Source organism: Durio zibethinus, chromosome 8 (genome assembly GCF_047325235.1).
Source record: "Durio zibethinus cultivar Kanyao isolate XHJ-2024 chromosome 8, ASM4732523v1, whole genome shotgun sequence".
NCBI classification, from domain to species: Eukaryota; Viridiplantae; Streptophyta; class Magnoliopsida; order Malvales; family Malvaceae; genus Durio; species Durio zibethinus.
Genome location: NC_143169.1, coordinates 19,740,445 through 19,763,885, shown reverse-complemented (window position 1 = coordinate 19,763,885; position 23,441 = coordinate 19,740,445).

Sequence of the window (23,441 nt, the reverse complement as noted above, 5' to 3'; positions counted from 1 at the left end):
GCCTAAGTCAACCCATAGAACGAGCGTGCGGGCGCTCAGTCGGCCAGAGGGGCAGGATGCACAAGCCGAGGATCGGACGGGTCCCCCCCTGTGTGCTACCGATCCTGCTGCTGCAACCCTTGGTTCGGTTCGATCTTAGACTAGGAATGAACTCCGTATGCCTAAGCCAATCGACAAAACGAGCGAGCGGGCGGGCACTACGTCGGCCAGAGAAGCGGGATGCGCAAGCCGTGGATCGATAGGGTGGTAGGTGGGTTTAGGCACATCTTCATATTTCTGCCATGCCAATGCCATTTTTATGGCTTGTAAATTCATACAATGGTCCCTTAAGCCTTCATGTGAAGTTTCATGGCAAGACGACTCGTTTTCTATTTTTCATAATTTTTAAAACTTTTTACAGTTCGGGATTTTTTTAGCATTTTTTCATAAAGAGTTTTGGCCCCAAACTTGGGGGATGTGATCCTTGTATTTTTGTTGGCATGCACAAGAAAATTCAGCTAAAAACTCGAAGTGTACAAGATTTTGTGACCATTTGAAAAAAGTTTCCCCATTTTAGACACTTTAATGGCTACTGGTAGCAAACCTGTAAAATCTAAAATGCTCTTTAAGGGGTTGTGAGTTCTCAAGGTTTGATGAGGGATAGGGGGCCAATATAAGGGCCAAGTACCAGCACCCATTGCACATCATGTGCGCACACCCCCCCGCCCCCTCAATTGCTGTAACCCCAATGCCGCCAGTCTAGTTCTCCGGCGATGCTCTGGCGATGGTGCCCTGGGCGAAAAAAATGCAGCACCATCACATGCCTGAGCCCAGCATGTGCACCCGTAACTGTTGGTCTGGTCCGATCTTACACTGGGAATGAACTCCGTATGCTTAGACTAGGAATTAACTCTGTATGCCTATGTCAACCCATGAAATGAGTGTGCGGGCGCTCAGCCGACCAGAGGGGCAGGATGCGCAAGTCGGGGATCGATCGGGTCCCCCCAATGTGCTGCCTACCCTGGGTCCGGTCCAATCTTAGACTAGGAATGAACTCCGTATGCCTAAGCCAACCGATGAAACGATCGAGCGGGCACTACGCCGGCCAGAGAGGCGGGATGCGCAAGCCGTGGATCGATAGGGTGGTAGATGGGTTTAGAGACATCTTCATATTTCTGCCCTGCCAATGCCATTTTTATGGCTTGTAAATTCATACAATGGTCCCTTAAGCCTTCATGTGAAGTTTCATGGCAAGACGACTCGATTTTTATTTTTCACAATTTTTGAAACTTTTTACGGTTCGAGAGTTTTTTAAAATTTTTTCAGAGGGAGTTTTGGCCCCAAACTTGGTAGATGTGATCCTTGTATTTTTGTTGGCACGCACAAAAAATTCAGCTAAAAAATCGAAGTGTACAGGATTTTGTGACCATTTGAAAAAAGTATCCCCATTTCAGACACTTTAATGGCTACTGGCAGCAAACCTGTAAAATCTCAAATGCTTTTTAAAGGGGTGTGAGTTCTCGAGGTTTGATGAGGGATAGGGGGCCAATATAAGGGTTGAGTACCAACACCCATCGGATATCATGTGCGCACACCCCCCCACCCCCCAATCGCTGGAACCCCAATGACACTGGTCAGGTTCTCCAGCGATGCTCCAACGATGGTGAATCGGGTGAAAAAAAAATACGGCACCAGCACATGCCCGAGCCCAGCATGTGCACCTGCAACCCTCGATCCGATCTGATCTTACATTGGGAATGAACTCTGTATGCTTAGACTGGGAATGAACTCCGTATGCCTAAGTCAACCCACGAAACGAGCGTGCGGGCTCTCAACCGATCAGAGGGGTAGGATGCGTAAGCCGAGGATCGATCGAGTCCCCTCCAATGTGCTACCGATCCGGCTGTTGCAACCCTCAGTCTGGTCTGATCTTATACTGGGAATGAACTCTATATGCCTAAGCCAACTAATGAAACGAGCGGGTTGGCACTACCCCGACCAAAGAGGCGGGATGCGCAAGCCATGGATCGATAGGGTGGTAGGTGGGTTTAGGGACATCTTCATATTTCTACCCTGCCAATGCCATTTTTATGGCTTGTAAATTCATACAATGGTCCCTTAAGCCTTCATGTGAAGTTTCATGGCAAGACGACTCGATTTTTATTTTTCACAATTTTTGAAACTTTTTATGGTTCGAGAGTTTTTTAAAATTTTTTCAGAGGGAGTTTTGGCCCCAAACTTGGTAGATGTGATCCTTGTATTTTTGTTGGCACGCACAAAAAATTCAGCTAAAAACTCGAAGTGTACAGGATTTTGTGACCATTTGAAAAAAGTGTCCCCATTTCAGACACTTTAATGGCTACTGGCAGCAAACCTGTAAAATCTCAAATGTTCTTTAAGGGGTGTGGGTTCTCGAGGTTTGATGAGGGATAGGGGGCCAATATAAGGGCCAAGTATCAGCACCCATCACATATCATGTGCGCACACCCCCCAATCGTCGGAACCCCAATGCCGTCGGTCAGGTTCTCCGACGATGCTCCGACGATGGTGCCTCGGGTGAAAAAAAAATGCGGCAACAGCACATGCCCGACCCCAGCATGTGCACCTATAACCCTCGATCCGGTCCGATCTTACACTGTGAATCAACTACGGATGCTTAGACTGGGAATGAACTCCATATGCCTAAGTTAACCTATGAAACGAGCGTGCGGGCGCTCAGCCGGCCAGAGGGGCAGGATGCCCAAGCCGGGTCCCCCCCTGCGTGCTGCCGATCCTGCTGCCGTAACACTCGGTCCGGTATGATCTTAGAATGGGGATAAACTCTGTATGCCTAAGCCAACCGACGAAACGAGCGAGCGGGCGGGCACTACGCCGCCAGAGAAACGGCATGCGCAAGCCGTGGATCGATAGGGTGGTAGGTGGGTTTAGGCACATCTTCATATTTCTGCCATGCCAATGCCATTTTTATGGCTTGTAAATTCATACAATGGTCCCTTAAGCCTTCATGGGAAGTTTCATGGCAAGATGACTCGTTTTCTATTTTTCATGATTTTTGAAACATTTTACGGTTCGAGATTTTTTTAAAATTTTTTCAAAAGGGATTTTGGCCCCAAACTTGGTAGATGTGATCCTTGTATTTTTGTTGGCATGTACAAAAAAATTCAGCTAAAAACTCGAAGTGTACAGGATTTTGTGACCATTTGAGAAAAGTGTCCCCATTTCAGACACTTTAATGGCTACTAGTAGCAAACCTGTAAAATCTCAAATGCCCTTTAAGCGGGTGTGAGTTCTTGAGGTTTGATGAGGGATAGGGGGCCAATATAAGGGCCAAGTACCAGAACCCATCGCACATCATGTGCGCACACCCCCCAGCCCCCCCAATCGCCGGAACCTTGATGTTGTCGGTCAGGTTCTCTGACGATGCTCCGGTGATGGTGCCCCGAGCAAAAAAAAATAAGGCACCAGCACATGCTCGAGCCTTGCATGTGCACCCATAACCCTCGGTCCGGTCTGATCTTTCACTGGGAATGAACTTCGTATGCTTAGACTGGGAATGAACTCTGTATGCCTAAGTTAACCCCCGAAACGAGCGTTCGGGCACTCAGCCCGTCAGATGGGCAGGATGCGTAAGCCGGGGATCGTCCGGGTCCCCTCTGTGTGCTGTTGATCCTGCTACTGGAACCCTCAGTCTGATCCAATCTTAGATTGGGAATGAACTCCGTATGCCTAAGCCAACCGACGAAACAAGCGGGCGGCCGGGCACTACGCCGGCCAAAGAGGCGGGATGCGCAAGCCGCGGATCGATAGGGTGGTAGGTGGGTTTAGGCACATCTTCATATTTTTGCCCCACCAAGCCATTTTTATGGCTTGTAAATTCATACAAAGGTCCCTTAAGCCTTCTTGTGAAGTTTCAAGGCAAGACGACTCGTTTTCTATTTTTCATAATTTTTGAAACTTTTTACGGTTCGGTCTTTTTTTAAACCTTTTTCAGAAGGAGTTTTGGCCCCAAACTTGGTAGATGTGATCCTTGTATTTTTGTTGGCATGCACAAAAAAATTTAGCTAAAAACTCGAAGTGTACAGGTTTTTGTGACCATTTGAAAAAGTGTCCCCATTTCAGACACTTTAATGGCTACTGGTAGCGAACCTATAAAATCTCAAATGCTCTTTAAGGGGGTGTGAGTTCTCGAGGTTTGATGAGGGACAGGGGGCCAATATAAGGGCCAAGTACTAGCACCGATCGCACAGCATGTGCACACACCCCCCTGCACCCCCAATCGTTGAAACCCCAATGCCGTCGGTTAGGTTCTCCGGCGATGCTACGGCGATAGTGCAATGGCCGAAAAAAAATATAACACCAACACATGCCCGAGCCCAGCATGTGCACCCGTAACCCTTGGTCCGATCCGATCTTACACTGGGAATGAACTCCGTATGCCTAAGTCAACCCACGAAACGAGCGTGCGGGCGCCCAGTCGGCTAGAGGGGTAGGATGCACAAGTCGGGGATCGATCGGGTCCCCCCTGCATGCTGTAGATCCTGCTGCTGTAACCCTCAGTCCGATCCAATATAGACTGGGACTGAACTCCGTATGCCTAAGCCAACCGACGAAACGAGCGAGCGGGCGGGCACTACGCCGGCCAGAGAGGCGGGATGCGCAAGCCATAGATCGATAGGGTGGTAGGTGGGTTTAGGCACATCTTCATATTTCTACCATGCCAATGCCATTTTTATGGCTTCTAAATTCATACAATGGTCTCTTAAGCCTTCATGTGAAGTTTCATGGCAAGACGACTCGTTTTCTATTTTTCATGATCTTCGAAACTTTTTACGGTTTCAAATTCTTTTAAAATTTTTTCACAAGGAGTTTTGGCCCCAAAGTTGGTAGACATGATCCTTGTATTTTTGTTGGCATGCACAAAAACATTCAGCTAAAAACTCGAAGTGTACAGGATTTTGTGACCATTTGAAAAAAGTGTCCCCATTTCAGACACTTTAATGGCTACTGGATGCAAACCTGTAAAATCTCAAATGCTCTTTAAGGGGGTGTGAGTTCTCGAGGTTTGATGAGGGATAGGGGGCCAATATAAGGGCCAAGTACCAGCACCTACGGCACATCATGTGGGCACACCCCCTCCCCCCAAATTGTCGGAACCCCCAATGCCGTCGATCAGGTTCTTCGACGATGCTCCGGCGATGGTGCCCCGAGCAAAAAAAAATACGACACCAGCACATGCCCGAGCCCAGCATGTGCACCCGTAACCCTCAGTCTGATCCGATCTTACACTGGGAATGAACTCCGTATGCTTAGACTTGGAATGAACTTCGTATGCCTAAGTCAATCCACGAAACGAGCGTGCAGGCGCTCAGCCGGCCAGAGGGGCAAAATACGCAAGTCAGGGATTAGCCAGGTCCCCCTCTGCGTGCTGTCGATCCTGCCACCATAACCCTCGGTCTGATTCGATCTTAGATAGGGAATGAACTTCGTATGCCTAAGCCAATCGACGAAATGAGCAGACGGGCGAGCACTATGCCGGCCAGAGAGGCGGGATGCGCAAGCCGTGGATCGATAGGGTGGTAGGTGGGTTTAGGCATATCTTTATATTTCTGCCATGCTAATATGTGTATGTCAAAGAATGTTATGTAAAATGAAATGTAATTTAAAAGTTGGATTCTTAAGTATAATAAGACCACCCTAACTTCCAACATCTATGTAGAGCTTAGGTGCGACTGTTTATATTTAAGCTCCCAATTTACTATTATACTTTTTATTTATTAATCTTATTGTTGATGCAAATTAAAAAATCATGTGAAAAGACTTAACGAAGTAAAATTTTCTAAATACCCCATCATCTAGGCAGCATTCGGGAACAAATTGCTTCAAATAGAATTTTCACACTTGTCTTTACGATTTTTAGGACTTTGGATTTTAAGAGGTTTTGAATTTTAGGGGATTTTGGATTTTTAGGGGTTTTAAAAACTTAGGATTTTGAAAATTAAAAATTAGTGTTTAAGATTTAAGTAAAACGCGAACATCTCTAAAAATCCCCATCATCTAGGCGAACTTTTCGAGCAAGTTCAATTTTTTATAATTTTTCAAAACTAATTAAAAATTTTGTGTTTTTTTATGAAAATTTTTTATAATAATTCCAAAACATCTAGGCGGAATTATCTTTTAGAAAAATATTTTTTATTCCCTCCAACATCTAGGCAGGGAAAATAATAATAATAATAATAATAAATAATTTTTTTGAACATTTTTAATATATTTTTAACTATTATTTGTTTTCAATTTTATTATTACTAAAAAAATTAAACATTTATTCTAACAAATTTAGAAATTTATCATGCATAAATATAACAAAAATAATAATATAAAAAAATTAGAAAATTAAAAAAAAAAATTTTTTTACCTGAACCGGACCGATCAACGGTTCGATCATTGCTGGTTTGGACCGGTTCTATGATTCGATAGGTGGTTCGGGCGGTCCAGTGGTTCGGACCGGTTCACTAGACCGGTTCAAGGTTGGATGAAGCGGGTTGACAGGTTGGTTTACACGGATCTCGGGTCAGATCCGGGTCCAGGCGCGGGTCTTCTTTGGTTAAAACGGTGTCATTTTGGGTCTTTCCCTAAACGACGTCGTTTTGAGTTTTTGCTTTACTATATATAGTTGGAGATTTTTTTTGGTTCATTTGTTTTTCTTTCAGAAAAAAAAGGGAGAGAAGGAGAAAGAGAGCTGGGGGAGAGGTCTGGCCGTCCACCGTTCGGTCGTCGGGCCACCGTTCAGGCCGCTGCCTGGGTCACCGCCAGCGGTGGTTGCTAGTGACTGAAAAATGCCAAAATACTTTTAGAAGCAGTCTTCAATGCGTTCTTTCAAGATCTAACCTCTTTTTTGTCGAAAACAGCCCCGATCAGCGTAGATCGAGGCTCAAAGTTTCTATTTTCAATTTTTTTTGTTTGTTTTGTTGAAGCAAGACTGATCTGTTTTCTTGCTTTTGTAGGTAGCTTCGACGCTGGGTTCCTCCCTCCTTCTTGACAGAATCTCCCCTCCTTCTTCTCTGTCTGTTTTGGCTTCGCTATGAGCTCTATTTATAGAGCTCCAGCCATATGTGTTTGGAGGGAAGGGCATGAGGCTCGATCACGGGATGTAAACACGAGCCCGCCTCTTTATTTCTTCTATATTTTTTGGTAGTAAGGTAGGATGAACAGGGTATGTGATGGGTGGTGGGCCTGGTGGCAGTGGTGTCGGGGATGGCACCACTGCCATCCTCAATTTTTTTCTTTTTTTTTGTTTTTTTGATTTTTTTTTTGTATTATTTTTTGGTATTTATTTTTTTATATTTTGTATAATATTATTATTTTTATTTTTGAGGACAAAATTGATGTCAACAGCTACCCCTCTTTGCACATTACTGAGAATCAGGAATAGGGCAAAGACAAAGACAACGATTTTGTCCGAAAACGGATCGTGAATTTTTTTTTAAACAAAACAATTAGGATGACACCGTAAGTTAAAAAAAAAATAATAAATCGATCGAGATAACACACATGAATCAAAATTATGCCTAGAGGTCTTACAGAATAGACTGGGATAACATCACAGTCAAAAGATAAAGAATCGATCGAGCTAACATCGCGAATCGAAATTATGTCCGAAGGTCTTACAAAATCAATTGGGATAACATCATAAGTCAAAAATAAGGAATCGATCGGGATAACACCGTGAATCGAAATTATGCTCGGAGGTCTTAAGAATCATACTTGAAGGTCTTATAGAATCATGCCCGGAGGTCTTACAGAATCGACTGGAATAAAATCGTAAGTCGAAAGATAAGGAATCGATCAGGATAACACCACAAATCGAAATTATGCTCGGAGGTCTTAGAAATCATGCTCGAAGGTTTTACAGAATCATGCTCGGAGGTCTTACAGAATCGATCGGGACAACACCGTAAATCGAAATTATGCCCGGAGGTCTTACAAATCTCAAAATCTTTGAATGCTCCTTATAATCAGAACCGATGAAACTGTAAAATTTGAAAATCTTTTAATCTTGAAAGTCATGCGCAAAGGCTTTTAGAGATTATGCCCGGAGGTCTTACAAATCTTAAAATCTTTAAATGCTCCTCATAATCAGAGGCGATGAAACTTTAAAATTAGAAATTTTCTTTTGAAAATGTTTTTTTTTTCAATCAGATTTAAGAATTCAATCAATGATACAAATGTCCATCTTGATCAAATGATGCTAATGGAAATGTTGATAAAAATATAAATTTCAATGCAAATGCAAGGATGCGAATGCTTGATGCAACTATATTTGACAATGACAATGTTCTCTTCATGTAAATACTTCTACAAATACCTTTTTTTAGGATGCAGATGCCATAGTTGTGCAAATATGAAAATTTTTTTTTTGTGGTGCGAATGCAAATATCTTGTGCAAGTGCAAATGCAAGTGATGCAAATGTAAATGTCTTTCTTGTAGTACAGATGCAAGTGATGCAAATGCAAATATCCCTTTCATGATGCACAGATAAGCGATGCAAATTTGAATATCTCTTTTTTTTTTCAAGTTAAATGTCTTTCTCATGATACAAGTAATGCAAATGCAAGATCTTTTAAAAGGTTATGTATCGAGAAATTTTATTATGGATAGAACTTTGAAACTCTAAAACTTCTTTTGGGGCTAAATAAACTTGGTTTAAATTTATTGAAGGCTAGCTAAACTGGGCTTAAATCTTCATTCGCAGCCAGATAAACTAGGTTTAAAACCTCATTGATGGCCAGATGAACTGGGCTTAAAGCTTCATTAATGGCCAGATAAACTAGGCTTAAATATCATTGATGGCCAGATAAACTGGGATTAAATCTTCATTTGAGGCCAGATAAACTGGGCTTAAATTTTCATTGATGGCCAGATAAACTGGGCTTAAAACTTCATTAATGGCCAGATAAACTGGGCTTAAATTTTATTTTATTTTAGAATTTGGCGATCCCTATCAAAAATGAAAAAGGTGAGGATTTTCTTTCCAAATGGATGTAATAGTTTTGTAGATAGCGATGTTGATTCAAAAGGTTCCAATCCTTGAAGGGAGTGAAAGAGGCATGCAAGCTCACAAATGAAACACAAGCTTTTCTAAAAGCATGAATTCCTTGAAAATCAAACATATTCAACATTTTTCTTAGTCTCCAAATGCGACATTTTGATATATGTTAAGATCACCTGTAAGGGCTTAAGATTTTAAAGGGTTATTAGGGAATAATCAACCCATCTCAGACTTCTATGGCTTTGATATTTTAGATCTTTCAAAAGGTTTGGCTTTACTTTTGTTTAGCATCCACCATACTTAGCATCAGGAGTGACCTTTCAGGGTTGGCTCTAGACTGCCTTTTTGAGGGTTTTCACCCTAGAGCCACATTTATTTCTATTTTTCTCTTTTTTTTTTTTTACATACCATGCACTTGAGAATTCAAATCTAATCCAAAAGAGGAAAAGAATTTTTTTCAAAAAGGAAAACTCAAAAAATTAATGTTCATTTTTCAAGAGAAACTCTTCAAGTTTAAGCTTTCATACCTGATCCAATATGGACTTTTCAAAGGTTGTACTATACGTTAAGGTTCATGGTCACCAAAGAAAAGGATAAAAAGGCCCAAAATAACTATTCAAGGGTATTTGAAACTAAGGATCATTTTTCATTGGAAGGATACACTCTAAGGTATATTCTATTTTGTGCTTTCCACCAATTCATTTCTTTCCCTTTTTTTTTTATTCTTCCTTTCCTTTTTTTTTACACCCTTTCACTGAGTGGATTCACAACTTTTATGAACTTTTATACTGGGTTTGTGCCCCTATCACATGAGATTCCATTAGACATTCTCATTCTTATCCTTCAAACGTATTTTTTTTTTTGTTTTTTTTTTCACAAATATGAAAAGTGATCCTTAGTCAGGGTTTATTTTGAAAGAATTCAATCAAGCTCAAAGGGGTAACAAGAGATAAATTTTTATTTTTGTGAAGAGATAATGAAAGATGGCCATTTGTCACTTCAAGCATAAACACTTAAATTTAAGACTACTCTTCAGGAAAATGAACTTGGAAAAAGGTTTTTTGCTTTTTAATCTCAAAAATTTTTTTTTGTTTTTTTTTTTTCAAAACCTTGACTTTGTCATAACCTTTTTTGGATTTGTTCAAATTTTTTAGTGCATGATGTCATAACCAATTTTTTCTTCTTTTTTTTTCTTTTTTTTTCTCTTTTTTTTTTATTGTTTTTATTTTTTTTATGCCCCCATAGTTCACACCTAGATTCATTTTGCCAGTAACACGTTTCATGAAAGATGTCCCATTTTAGCAAACCACCCATAATGAAAGTAATTACAAAAGAAGGGTCATATGAAATGGATAAGAAAAAGATTATGTGGGGTAAACATGTTTAAGGTATCAAATGATCTAAGTTACTCCACAAAAAGAGAACAAAAGGGTTAATCATAACTCAAGTTGCTTTAGAGGTAATGAGATATTTCTTTTTTGACAAATATACCTCAAGACAAAGGATTGGGTTAATTTTGGGATAAAAAAATTGAAATGGTAGTATGCTTAAGTGTATTTTGGATTTGAAAATTTTGGAACTGCAGCATAATCTTATCATATTCAATTATTGCATTTGAATTCTAAAAAAAAAAGTCATATAGACTTGATTTTCTAGGAACCACACATTTGTTAATGGCTGTTTCATTTGTTCATTGCCTTAGAAAAGAATATTGCCAACAGTATCAGGTGAAAATAAGGTTCACAAATTCAAATTTAAGGCTATCAAGGGGTCATGACTGATGAAATGGGGTCAACTGAATGAGCAAATTGGCATTTAGGTATTTGAAAATTTTCTAATAGTGATCGCCAATTCATCTTAGACTCAAAACTTCATTTTTTCTTTTTTCTCTTTTTTTTTGTTTTTTTTTTCTCAAGAAAATTTCTCTAGCCTTGGTAGTTAACCACATGAGGCTTTATTCACATCTAATATCTTACCTCTTTTTTTTTTAAATACCAACTATATATCGAAACTTACACGAAATAAAACACTATGATGCATAATGTTTGCTCATGCAATGCAAACCTTAAGACTTGACCAAAAAGAATTTATTATCTAGATCATACTCTTAAGGTGATATTTAAAGTTGCATAAACAAAAGTTTTCCCCTTGATGTTTCAACTTTAGCATCACTAACTTGTAACTTTACTACTATCAATCATTAAAACCACCAACTAGCTCTTTAAACTTTGCAGCATTTGCATCGATCAAAGCTTGAACTTTATCCTTGAAGGCAGTACAATCTTCTATGGAATGCCCCTTAACTCCATCATGAAATTCACATTTAGCATTATGATCATACCACTTCGAGTACGGAGGCTTTTTGAGTCTTGCAGAAACAACAGAGATCATATGATTCTCTATCAGTAAAGTAAAGAGCTTAGCGTAAGGTATTGAAAGTGAATGATACACTTTGGCTCTCTTTCTCTTACGACTCTGTGAATGGCTTAAGTTGATCCTTGGTTCTATTCGTGGTGAAGGAATTTAAGCATACAGATGAAGTGGTCAAGGAAAATCATCGATCGCAAATATTGGTTGGGGGCAATATGGTAGCCATTGTGAATAATCATCCATTGGATCTTCTTGCATCATGGAGAGATTTCTCTCATTTTGCCTTTTAACAATTATTTCTTGGGCTTGTTTTGTAAAAATATCTCCTCTTTTTTCATCACCAGTATTTATAATTCTTCCCCTTCTTATCCCATCCTTAATTCTACCCACAGCAAACAATAAATTTGCAAACTCTTATGAAGTATTGCTGATCAACTTATCATAATAGGGAAAAGGAAGGGTATCCACAAACAGGGAATTCAACTCTCTATTGGTAAGAGGTGGTTGTACCTGTGATGCCATATTCTTCCATCTAACAGCATATTCTTTATAGCTCTCATTGGGGTTCTTTCTCATATTTTGGAGGGTTAATCGATCCGTAGCTAACTCCAACATATATTGGTATTGCTTCAAGAATTCCCATGATAAATCTCTCAAAGTATGAATTTAACTGCTTTTCAAACTATGATACCAATTAGCTGCTGTCCCAATCAAACTTTCTTGAAAGACATGAATAAGTAGCTTTTCATCACCAGCATACCCAACCATTTTGTGACAGTATTGAGCCAAATGTATTTTAGGACATCCAGTTCCATTATACTTTTCAAAATTCGGGGCTTTGAATTTTGATGGAATAATGAGATCAGGCACTAGACTAAGCTCGTTGGCATCAACATTCTCGTAGACATCATGACTTTCAATTGCTTTCAATCTCTCTTCCAACAGATCAAACTTATTTTTCATCACTATATCTTCTGATGGATCTGGCACCCTCTTCAATTTTTTTAATTTTTTATGATCATCCACATTAGGCACAGTAGTGAAGTCGTGAGGAGTATGCCCAGGATTGATATTTGTCTGAACTGATGGTAACTTGGTAAAATGGCCAATATAAGGTTGATCAGTTGTTTGATGTGTTTGTGACACATGGGGATCTTGAACATATGTGAACCCAGATAGATACAATGGTGTCTCGACAACTGTTTCCTCCCTTGTCCTATACATCTCAACAACTTCTTTTCCTTTTGTCAATTCCACTATCATCTGTTTTAATTTTGTTAGTTGTCTGTTCACGTTTTGTTGCATTCCTGTAACTGTTTCACCGATCTCTCCTTGGGTTTTTTCTACTCTATCCATTCGACTGACACCTTCATTTTTCATGATTATGGTACTAGCTCGAGTGCTATAAGTGTGCAGACTCAACTGACCTCGTTTCCTAAGATAGCTATCCTTGAATCTTTTATTAATAATCAGAAGTCAAAAATGCATGGCATGAATTCTATTGTATATAAAAAAAAAATTGCTTCGAAGTTTGGTGAAAACATACTTGCAACCATCATTCTTTCTTATACTCTTTTAGGCATGCCAATAAAATAAACAGATGCATCAATTCATAGAAAATCTAGGTTAAAAGAAGTTTCCATTCATTTCCAAAAGCATCACACATCATGAACTATTCTAGGGCTGGGGCCAAAAGGTGCCAAACTTACTCCCACTTCCCTTTGTTTCTCTTAAAAAATAGTTGACTATGATTACTAGGGAAGATAACTCTTTGCTTAAAAAGCTTTTTATTCATCATCCTGACCAACCCTACTGTTGCATGTAGCACTGCCTACCATTTTGACATGGATCAAAGAAGGGTTGTTGTGAATAACTGGCTTCATCTTGGTATCAAAACTCAGATATCCAGCTTTCATCAGTCCTTGCACCTTATGTTTCAAAGCTGTGCAATTTTCCAAAGAATGGCCAATGATGCCAAAATGGTATTCACATCGAGCATTGGGGTCATAGCATTCGGGGAAAGGTGGTTTGCGAGGTTCAGCGGGGATAGGGGCAATGAGATAATTTTCTAGAAGTAATGGGTACAACTCTGCGTAGGACATGGGTATCAGATCAACAAGGATTTTTTCCTTGGTGTTACCGAAGTTTTTCTGTCCTACAATTGGTTTGCTTTGCTGAAAAGATGATAGTTTAGTTGGTCTTGAGGTGAATTGAGAAACTTTGGGTCGAAGATTGGGTTCAAAAGGTAATGATGGTATAGCATGCTGAACAGGCGATTGTGAAATATGAGATGGTGGATATGGGTTCAGGTGTGAAATTCTTGGTGGTTGCATGAAAATTGGGGGTCTAATCTTAGGTACTTGGAAAGGAGGTTGAAAATGGTCATAAGGAGGATTTATGTATGGGTTTGGACTTGGGATAGTTTGTGGAGGTTGTTTGAAGCCAGCTGACTTATTTTTGGAAATCAAACTCTTGAGCTCAGTCATTTGCATGGCCAATTCACCCATTCCTCTCTTGAGTTCACCCAAACCTTGGTCATTGTTTAGATCACCCAATGCTTTAGCATGCTCTGGCATAATGCTGGAACTAATGGGAGCCAATTGACCTTGACTTGATGGAAGTGACAACGGTATTTGAGGAGCAACTAATTCAACCATACCACTACTTTTAACCATTTCTATCAATTGAGCCATTTGTCATTTCATCTCTCGAAGCTCAAGCCATAATTCCTCTTGATTCAACTCCAAAGCACTAATCCTTACTTCTAATTGATCTCCCATTTTCATGACTCTGATTCCCACCAAGACAGACAACTTATTCCAAGACTTCGACAAAAAATTCTAGATTACTACCCTTATTGAATGAATATCATAAAAACAATGACACACGAAGTATGAATACATGAATATAATGGCTAAAGAATGCCATGAAATGTGTATATGCCTATAACAATGAATTTTTATATGTACAAATGACCCAAATGAAAATTTTTATCAACCATGACTGTGTATGTAAGGAATATTATATTGCCGAGATAGTGGGATATGAAATGCAACATTTGTTCCATACGACCTTACCATTCATGAATTTATATGCATGAAATGCAATGACATGTTTACATGAATGATGAGATGTATTCCTATGACTAATGCAGCATATTTGTATGGAATGCATGAACCTATCAAGTGCATGTTATATTTTTACATGGAATACAATGCTTGTATTATACCAACCTAGTGAAACGGACACTACCTTTTATGATGCATATGGAATGGGATACATGTATTATTTTTTATGATGTATGAAATGCGAAAGATGAAACAAAATAAAAAAAAATTTTAGAGGGAAAAACAAAATAACTAGGACATGAAAATTGATTTTTTTATTGGGCCAATAAATAAAGAATTTAAGAAAAATCTTTAATTTTTTTGAAAACCACTTTTTATTTTTATTTTTTTGGCTTGTTGGATAATGCTTTAAAAAAAATCACTTTATTCTAAAATATTTTATGAAATTGCAAAATTTGAACAATTACCAAATGAATGAACTACATGTAAAGAGGAAATTTATATACATATTTTTTTTAAAAAATACTTTTCTTTTGGTTATTTCTATAAAAAGATTGGCAAGATTCATATGGCTTATGATATGCTGGGTTAAGGTTTATGCGTCTAACGGTTCCCAAACTATTCCTCACATCATTGTCTGGATAGACTAGTAAGGTTCCCCAATCCTCACCCATTACAGGTTACTAACGGAAAGGGTTCAGTCTGAGTGGAAGTGTTTCACTAGCTAATGCAGAGGTTATCACCTCACGAGAGCGTAGCTAGTTCACTTCCTCCTAAAAGGGAAAGAGCCCGGGTTTAGAGCTCATGCATGCGAATAAATATGCAAAGTCTATGCAAAGTAATGTATTAATCAAAATAACATAAATAAATCATAAACACAAAACCAAAATAAAGTAATAGATAACAAGCAATTTATTTTATTTATTAACTTGTATGTATATTTTGAAAAATTAAAATAAAGAGAATTAAATTAAATATCAAATAAAACTAATTAAATCCAACAGTTATTAATAGCGCATAACTAAAATTTGGCCTGACTCTCAAAAATCCCCAGTGGAGTCGCCAAGCTGTCGTAACGGTTTTGGGACCGTCAGATGTAAAAGTGATGTTTTAAAATAGAGAAAAATAAATAAAAAGTGGAGTCGCCACCAATCTTTGTTAGGGTGTGATTGGCCAACCAAAAGTTTATCTTTTTAATAAAACTATAAAACGGATTTAAAGTTTATCAAAAAGATAATTTCGGTCTACGAAAAACCAGGTTGGGTGCAGGAGTCGATTACGCATGGGGAAGGATTAGCACCCCCACAACGCCCATAAATTGGTACCATTTAATTACGGGTTATTTTCGGTGTTGGATAAAAATGATTTTAATTTGAAATTTAACACTAATTCCCTTCACTTGAATAAAATTTTGCTAAAATATTTATTTAGAAATATTGAGAAAATCTTTAAGTTAAAGAATTATCTTAAAATTCTCCAACATCTAGGCAGAATTTAAAATAACTCTTTTTACTGAAGATTTAACACAATAATCTATAAAATAAAATGACAATCTTTATAGAAAATAATTGTTAGTGACTCTCCAACGTCTAGGCAGAGTACCAAGAATTATTTCTTTCGAAATGTTATTTTTATTTTATTTTACAATATCATAATTTTTTTTAAAAGTAGTACAAATAAAAATTAAAGACAGAATAGTACAAATAAATACTAATAATAACATGCTAATATGTGTATGTCAATGAATGTTATGTAAAATGAAATGTAATTTAAAAGTTGGATTCTTAAGTATAATAAGACCACCCTAACTCTCCAACATCTAGGCAGAGCTTAGGTGTGACTGTTTATATTTAAGCTCCCAATTTACTATTATACTTTTTATTTATTAATCTTATTGTTGATGCAAATTAAGAAATCGTGTGAAAAGACTTAACGAAGTAAAATTTTCTAAATACCCCATCATCTAGGTGGCATTCGGGAACAAATTGCTTCAAATAGAATTTTCACACTTGTCTTTAGGATTTTTAGGACTTTGGATTTTAAGAAGTTTTGAATTTTAGGGGATTTTGGATTTTTAGGGTTTTAAAAACTTAGGATTTTGAAAATTAAAAATTAGTGTTTAAGATTTAAGTAAAATGCAAACATCTCTAAAAATCCCCATCATCTAGGCGGACTTTCGGAGCAAGTTCAATTTTTTATAATTTTTCAAAACTAATTAAAAATTTCTTATGTGTTTTTTTATGAAAATTTTTCATAATATTTCCCCAACATCTAAGCGAAATTATCTTTTAGAAAAATATTTTTTATTCCCTCCAACATCTAGGCAGGAAAAATAATAATAATAATAATAAATATTTTTTTTGAACATTTTTAATATATTTTTAACTATTATTTGTTTTCAATTTTATTATTATTAAAACAATTAAACATTTATTCTAACAAATTTAGAAATTTATCATGCATAAATATAAAAATATACTTAAAATAACAAAAATAATAATATAAAAAAAATTAAAAAATTAAAAAAAAAATTTTGTTACCTGAATCGGATCGGTCAACGTTCCGATCAGCACTGGTCTGGATCGGTCAGACCGGTTCTACGATTCGATAGATGGTTCGAGCAAACCACTGACCGGTCTGATCGATTCTACGATTCGATAAATGGTTCGAGCGGTCCAGTGGTTCGGATCAGCTTAGATCGATTCATTGGACTGGTTCAAGGTTGGATGAAGCGGGTTGACGTTTGGTTTACACGGATCTCAGGTCAGATCCGGGTCCACGCATGGATCCTCTTTGGTTAAAATGGCGTCGTTTTGGGTTTTTCCCTAAACGACGTCGTTTTGAGTTTTTGCTTTACTATATATAGCTAAAGATTTTTTTTGGTTCATTTGGTTTCTGTTTCAAAAAAAAAAGGGAGAGAGGGAGAGAGAGAGCTAGCGGAGAGGTCTGGCCATCCACCGTTCGATCGCCGGGCCACCGCTCCGGCCGCTATCTAGGTCATCGTCAGCGGTGGTCGCTGGTGATCGAAAAATGCCAAAATACTTCCAGAAGCACTCTTCAACATGCTCTCTTAAGATCTGACCTTCTATTTGTCGAAAATAGCCCCGATCAGTGTAGATCGAGGCTCAAAGTTTCTGTTTTCAATTTTTTTTGTTTGTTTTGTTGAAGCAAGACTGATCTATTTTCTTACTTTTACAGGTAGCTTCGGCGTCGGGTTCCTCCCTGCGGGGAGGACTGTGGTTTCTATTTTTTTTTGTAGTTTTTTTTACAGAATCTCCCCCTCATTCTTCTCTGTCCATTTTGGCTTCGCTATGAGCACTATTTATAGAGCTCCAACCATATGTGTTTGGAGGGAAAGGCATGAGGCTCGATCACGGGATGTAAACATGAGCTCACCTCTTTATTTCTTCTGTATTTTCTGGTAGTAGGGTAGGATGAATAGGGTATGTGATGGGTGGTGGGCCTGGTGGCAGTGGTGCCGGGGATGGCACCAATGCCATCCTCAATTTTTTTTTTTTTTGCTATTTTTTTGTATTATTTTTTGGTATTTTTTTTGTATTTTGTATAATATTATTATTTTTATTTTTGAGGACAAAATTGATGTCAACACACATCATGTACACACACCCCCCCGACCCCTTCAATCGTTGAAACCCCCAATGCCGTCGGTCAGGTTCTCCGACGATGCTCCGACGATGGTGCCCCGGGCAAAAAAAAAAGCGGCACCAGCACATACCCGAGCCCAGCATGTGCACCCGCAACCCTCGGTCCGATCCGATCTTACACTGGGAATGAACTTCGTATGCTTAGACTGGGAATGAACTCCGTATGCCTAAGTCAACCCATGAAACGAGCATGCGAGCGTTCAGCCGGCCAGAGTTGCAGGATGCACAAGTCGAGGATCGGCCGGGTCCCTCTTACGTACTACCGATCCTGCTGCAACAACCCTCCATTCGATCCCATCTTAGACTGGGAATGAACTCCGTATGCCTAAGCCAACCAACAAAACAAGCAAGCGGGCGGGCACTATGCCGGGCAGAGAGGTGGGATGTGCAAGCCATGGATTGATAGGGTGGTAGGTGGGTTTAGGCACATCTTCATATTTCTGCCATGCCAATGCCATTTTTATGTCTTGTAAATTCATACAACGGTCCCTTAAGCCTTCATGTGATATTTCATGGCAAGACGACTCGTTTTCTATTTTTCACGATTTTTGAAACTTTTTACGGTTTGGATTTTTTTAAAATTTTTTCAGAAGGAGTTTTGGCCCCAAACTTGGTAGACGTGATCCTTGTATTTTTTTTGGCATGCACAAAAAAATTCAGCTAAAAACTCGAAGTGTACAGGATTTTGTGACCATTTGAAAAAAGTGTCCCCATTTCGGACACTTTAATGGCTACTAGCAGCAAACCTGTAAAATCTCAAATGCTCTTTAAGGGGGTGTGAGTTCTCAAGGTTTGATGAGGGATACGGTGCCAATATAAGGGCCAAGTACCAGCACCCATCGCACATCATGTGCGCACACCCCCCCGCCCCCCAATCGTCGAAACCCAACGTCGCCAGTCAGGTTCTCCGGTGATGGTGCCCCGGGCGAAAAAATGTGGCACCAGCACATGCTCGAGCCCAGCATTTTCACCCACAACCCTTGATCTAGTTCAATCTTACACTGGGAATGAACTCCGTATGCTTAGACTGGGAAGGAACTCTATATGCCTAAGTCAACCCACGAAACGAGCGTGCGGGCGTTTAGCCTTCCAGTGGGGTAGGATGCCCAAGCCAGGGATCGGTCGGGTCCCCCCCTGTGTGCTGCCGATCTTACTGCCGCAACCCTCTGTCTGGTCCAATTTTAGATTGGGAATGAACTCCATATGCCTAAGCCAACCCTCGAAACAAGCGGGCGGGCGAGCACTACGTTGGCCAGAGAGGCGGGCTGCGCAAGCCATGAATCGATAGGGTGGTAGGTGGGTTTAGGTATATCTTCATATTTCTGCCATGCCAATGCTATTTTTATCACTTGTAAATTCATACCATGGACCCTTAAGCCTTCATGTGAAGTTTCATGGCAAGACGACTTGTTTTCTATTTTTTACAATTTTTAAACCTTTTTACAGTTTGGGATTTTTTTAAAAATTTTTTCAGAAGGAGTTTTTGCCCCAAACTTGGTAGACGTAATCCTTGTATTTTTTTTGGCATGCAAAAAAAAATTTAGCTAAAAACTCGAAGTGTACAGGATTTTGTGGCCATTTGAAAAAAGTGTCCCTATTTCAAACACTTTAATGGCTACTGGCAGCAAACCTGTAAAATCTAAAATGCTCTTTAAGGGGGTGTGAGTTCTCGAGGTTTGCTGAGGGATAGGGGGCCAATATAAGGGCCAAGTCCCAGCACCCATCGTACATCATGTGCGCACACCCCCCGCCCCCCCAATCGTCGGAACCCCAATGCCATCGGTCAGGTTCTCTGACGATGCTCCGACGATGGTGCCCCGGGCGAAAAAAAATGTGGCACCAGCACATGCCCGAGCCCAGGATGTGCACCCGTAACATTCGGTCCGGTCTGATCTTACACTGGGAATGAACTCCATATGCTTAGACTGGGAATGAACTCCATATGCCTAAGTCAACCCACGAAACGAGCGTGCAGGCGCTCAGCCGGCCAAAGGGGCACGATGCGCAAGCTGGGGATTGGCCGAGTCCCCCCCTACGTACTGTCGATCTTGCTGCTACAACCCTTGGTCTAATCTGATCTTAGACTGGGAATGAACTCCGTATGCCTAAGCCAACTGACAAAACGAGTGGGCGGACGGGCACTACGCCGGTCAGAGAGATGGGATGCGCAAGCCATGGATCGATAGGGTGGTAGGTGGGTTTAGTCACATCTTCATATTTTTGCCATGCCAATGCCATTTTTATGGCTTGAAAATTCATACAATGGTCCCTTAAGCCTTCATGTGAAGTTTCACGGCAGGACACTTGTTTTCTATTTTTCACGATTTTTGAAACTTTATAAGGTTCGAGATTTTTTTAAAATTTTTTCAGAAGGAGTTTTGGTCCCAAACGAGGTAGACGTGATCCTTGTATTTTTTTGGCGTGCACAAAAAAATTCAGCTAAAAAGTCGAAGTGTACAAGATTTTGTGACCATTTGAAAAAAGTGTCCCCATTTCAGACACTTTAATGGCTACTGGCAGCAAACCTGAAAATCTCAAATGCTCATTAAGGGGGTGTGAGTTCTCGAGGTTTGATGAGGGATAGGGGTCCAATATAAGGGCCAAGTACCAGCACCCATTGCACATCACGTGCGCAGACCCCCTCCGCCCCCCAATCGTCGGAACCCCAATGCCGCCGGTTAGGTTCTTTGGCGATGCTCCGGTGATGGTGCCCCAGGTGAAAAAAAAAATACGGCACTAGCACATGCCCGAGCCCAGCATGTGCACCCGTAACCCTCAGTGCAGTCCTATCTTAGATTGGGAATGAACTCCATATGCTTAGATTGGGAATGAACTCCGTATGCCTAAGTCAACTCACGAAACGAGCGTGCGGGCGCTCATCCGGCCAAAGGGGTAGGATGCACAAACCGAGGATCGATCGAGTCCCCCGCTATGTGCTGTCGATCCTGCTACCACAACCCTCAGTCCGGTCTGATCTTAGACTGGGAATGAACTCCGTATGCCTAAGCCAACCGACGAAACGAGCGGGCGGGTGGGCATTACGCCGGCCAGAGAGGCGGGAGGCGTATGCCGTGGATCGATAGGGTGGTAGGTGGGTTGAGGCACATCTTTATTTTTCTGCCATGCCAATGCCATTTTTATGGCTTGTAAATTCATACAATCGTCCCTTAAGCCTTCATGTGAAGTTTCGTGGCAAGACGATTGATTTTTTATTTTTTCATGATTTTTAAAACTTTTTACGGTTCTAGACTTTTTTAAAATTTTTTCAGAAGGAGTTTTGGCCCCAAACTTAGTAGACGTGATCCTTGTATTTTTGTTGTCAAGCACAAAAAAATTCAGCTAAAAACTCGAAGTGTACAGGATTTTGTGACCATTTGAAAAGAGTGTCCCCATTTCAGACACTGTAATGGCTACTGGCAGCAAACCTATAAAATCTCAAATGCTCTTTAAGGGGGTGTGAGTTCTTGAGGTTTGATGAGGGATAGGGGGCCAATATAAGGGCCAAGTACCAGCACCCATCGCACATCATGTGCGCACACCCCCCCGCCCCCCCAATCACCAGAACCCCAATGCTGCCTGTCAGGTTCTTCGATGATGCTCCGACGATAGTGCCCCGGGCGAAAAGAAATGTGGCACTAGGACATGCCCGAGCCCAGCATGTGCACCCATAACCCTTGGTCAAGTCTGCTCTTACACTGGGAATGAACTTCGTATGCTTAGACTGGGAATGAACTCCGTATGCCTAAGTCAACCGACGAAACGAGCGTGCAGGCGCTCAGAAGGCCAGAGGGGCAGGATACGCAAGCTGGGGATTGACCTGTTCCCCCCTACGTGCTGCCGATCTTGCTGCCATAACCCTCAATCCAGTCTCATCTTTGACTGGAAATGATCTCCGTATGCCTAAGCCCACTGACGAAACGAGCAGGTGGGCGGGTACTACATCGGTCGGATAGGCAGGATGCGCAAGCCATGGATCGATAGGGTGATAGGTGGGTTTAGGCACATCTTCATATTTCTGCCATGCCAATGCCATTTTTATGGCTTGTAAATTCATAAAATGGTCCCTTAAACCTTCATGTGAAGTTTCACAGCAAGACGACTCATTTTCTATTTTTTACGTTTTTTGAAACTTTTTACGGTTCGGGATATTTTTAAAATTTTTTCAGAAGGAGTTTTGGCCCCAAACTTGGTAGACATGATCCTTGTATTTCTTTTGGCATGCACAAAAAAATTCAGCTAAAAACTCGAAATGTACAAGATTTTGTGACCATTTGAAAAAAGTGTCCCCATTCCAAACACTTTAATGGCTACTGGCAGCAAACCTATAAAATCTCAAATGCTCTTTAAGGGGGTGTGAGTTCTCGAGGTTTGATGAGGGATAGGAGGCCAATATAAGGGCCAAGTACCAGCACCCATCACACATCACGTGTGCACACCCCCCGCCCCCCCCCCCCCCAATCATTGGAACCCCAATGCCGCCGGTCAGGTTCTCTGGCGATGCTCCGACGATGGTGCCCCGGGCGAAAAAACAATACGGCACCAGTACATGCCCGAGCCCAGCATGTGCATCTGCAACCCTCAGTCTGGTCCGATCTTACACTGGGAATGAACTCCGTATGCTTAGACTGGGTGAACTCTGTATGCCTAAGTCAACTCACGAAACGAGCGTGCGGGCGCTCATCCTGCCAGAGGGGTAGGATGCACAAGCCGAGGATCGGCCGAGTCCCCCCCTATGTGCTGCCATTCCTACTACAGCAACCCTCAGTCTGGTCCGATCTTAGGCTAGGAATGAACTTCGTATGCCTAAGCCAACCGACGAAACGAGCGGGCAGGCGGGCAGGCGGGCACTACGTCGACCAGAGAGGCGGGAGGCACAAGCCGTGAATCGATAGGGTGGTAGGTGGGTTTAGGCACATCTTCATTTTTCTTCCATGCCAATGCCATTTTTATGGCTTGTAAATTCATACAATCATCCCTTAAGCCTTCATGTGAAGTTTCATGGCAAGGCGACTGATTTTATATTTTTCACGATTTTTGAAGCTTTTTACGATTCTAGACTTTTTTAAAATTTTTTCAGAAGGATTTTTGGCTCCAAACTTGGTAGACTTGATCCTTGTATTTTTTTTGGCATGCACAAAAAAATTCAGCTAAAAACTCAAAGTGTACAGGATTTTGTGACCATTTGAAAAAAGTGTCCCCATTTCAGACACTGTAATGGCTACTGGCAGCAAACCTGTAAAATCTCAAATGCTCTTTAAGGGGGTGTGAGTTCTCGAGGTTTGATGAGGGATAAGGGGCCAATATAAGGGCCA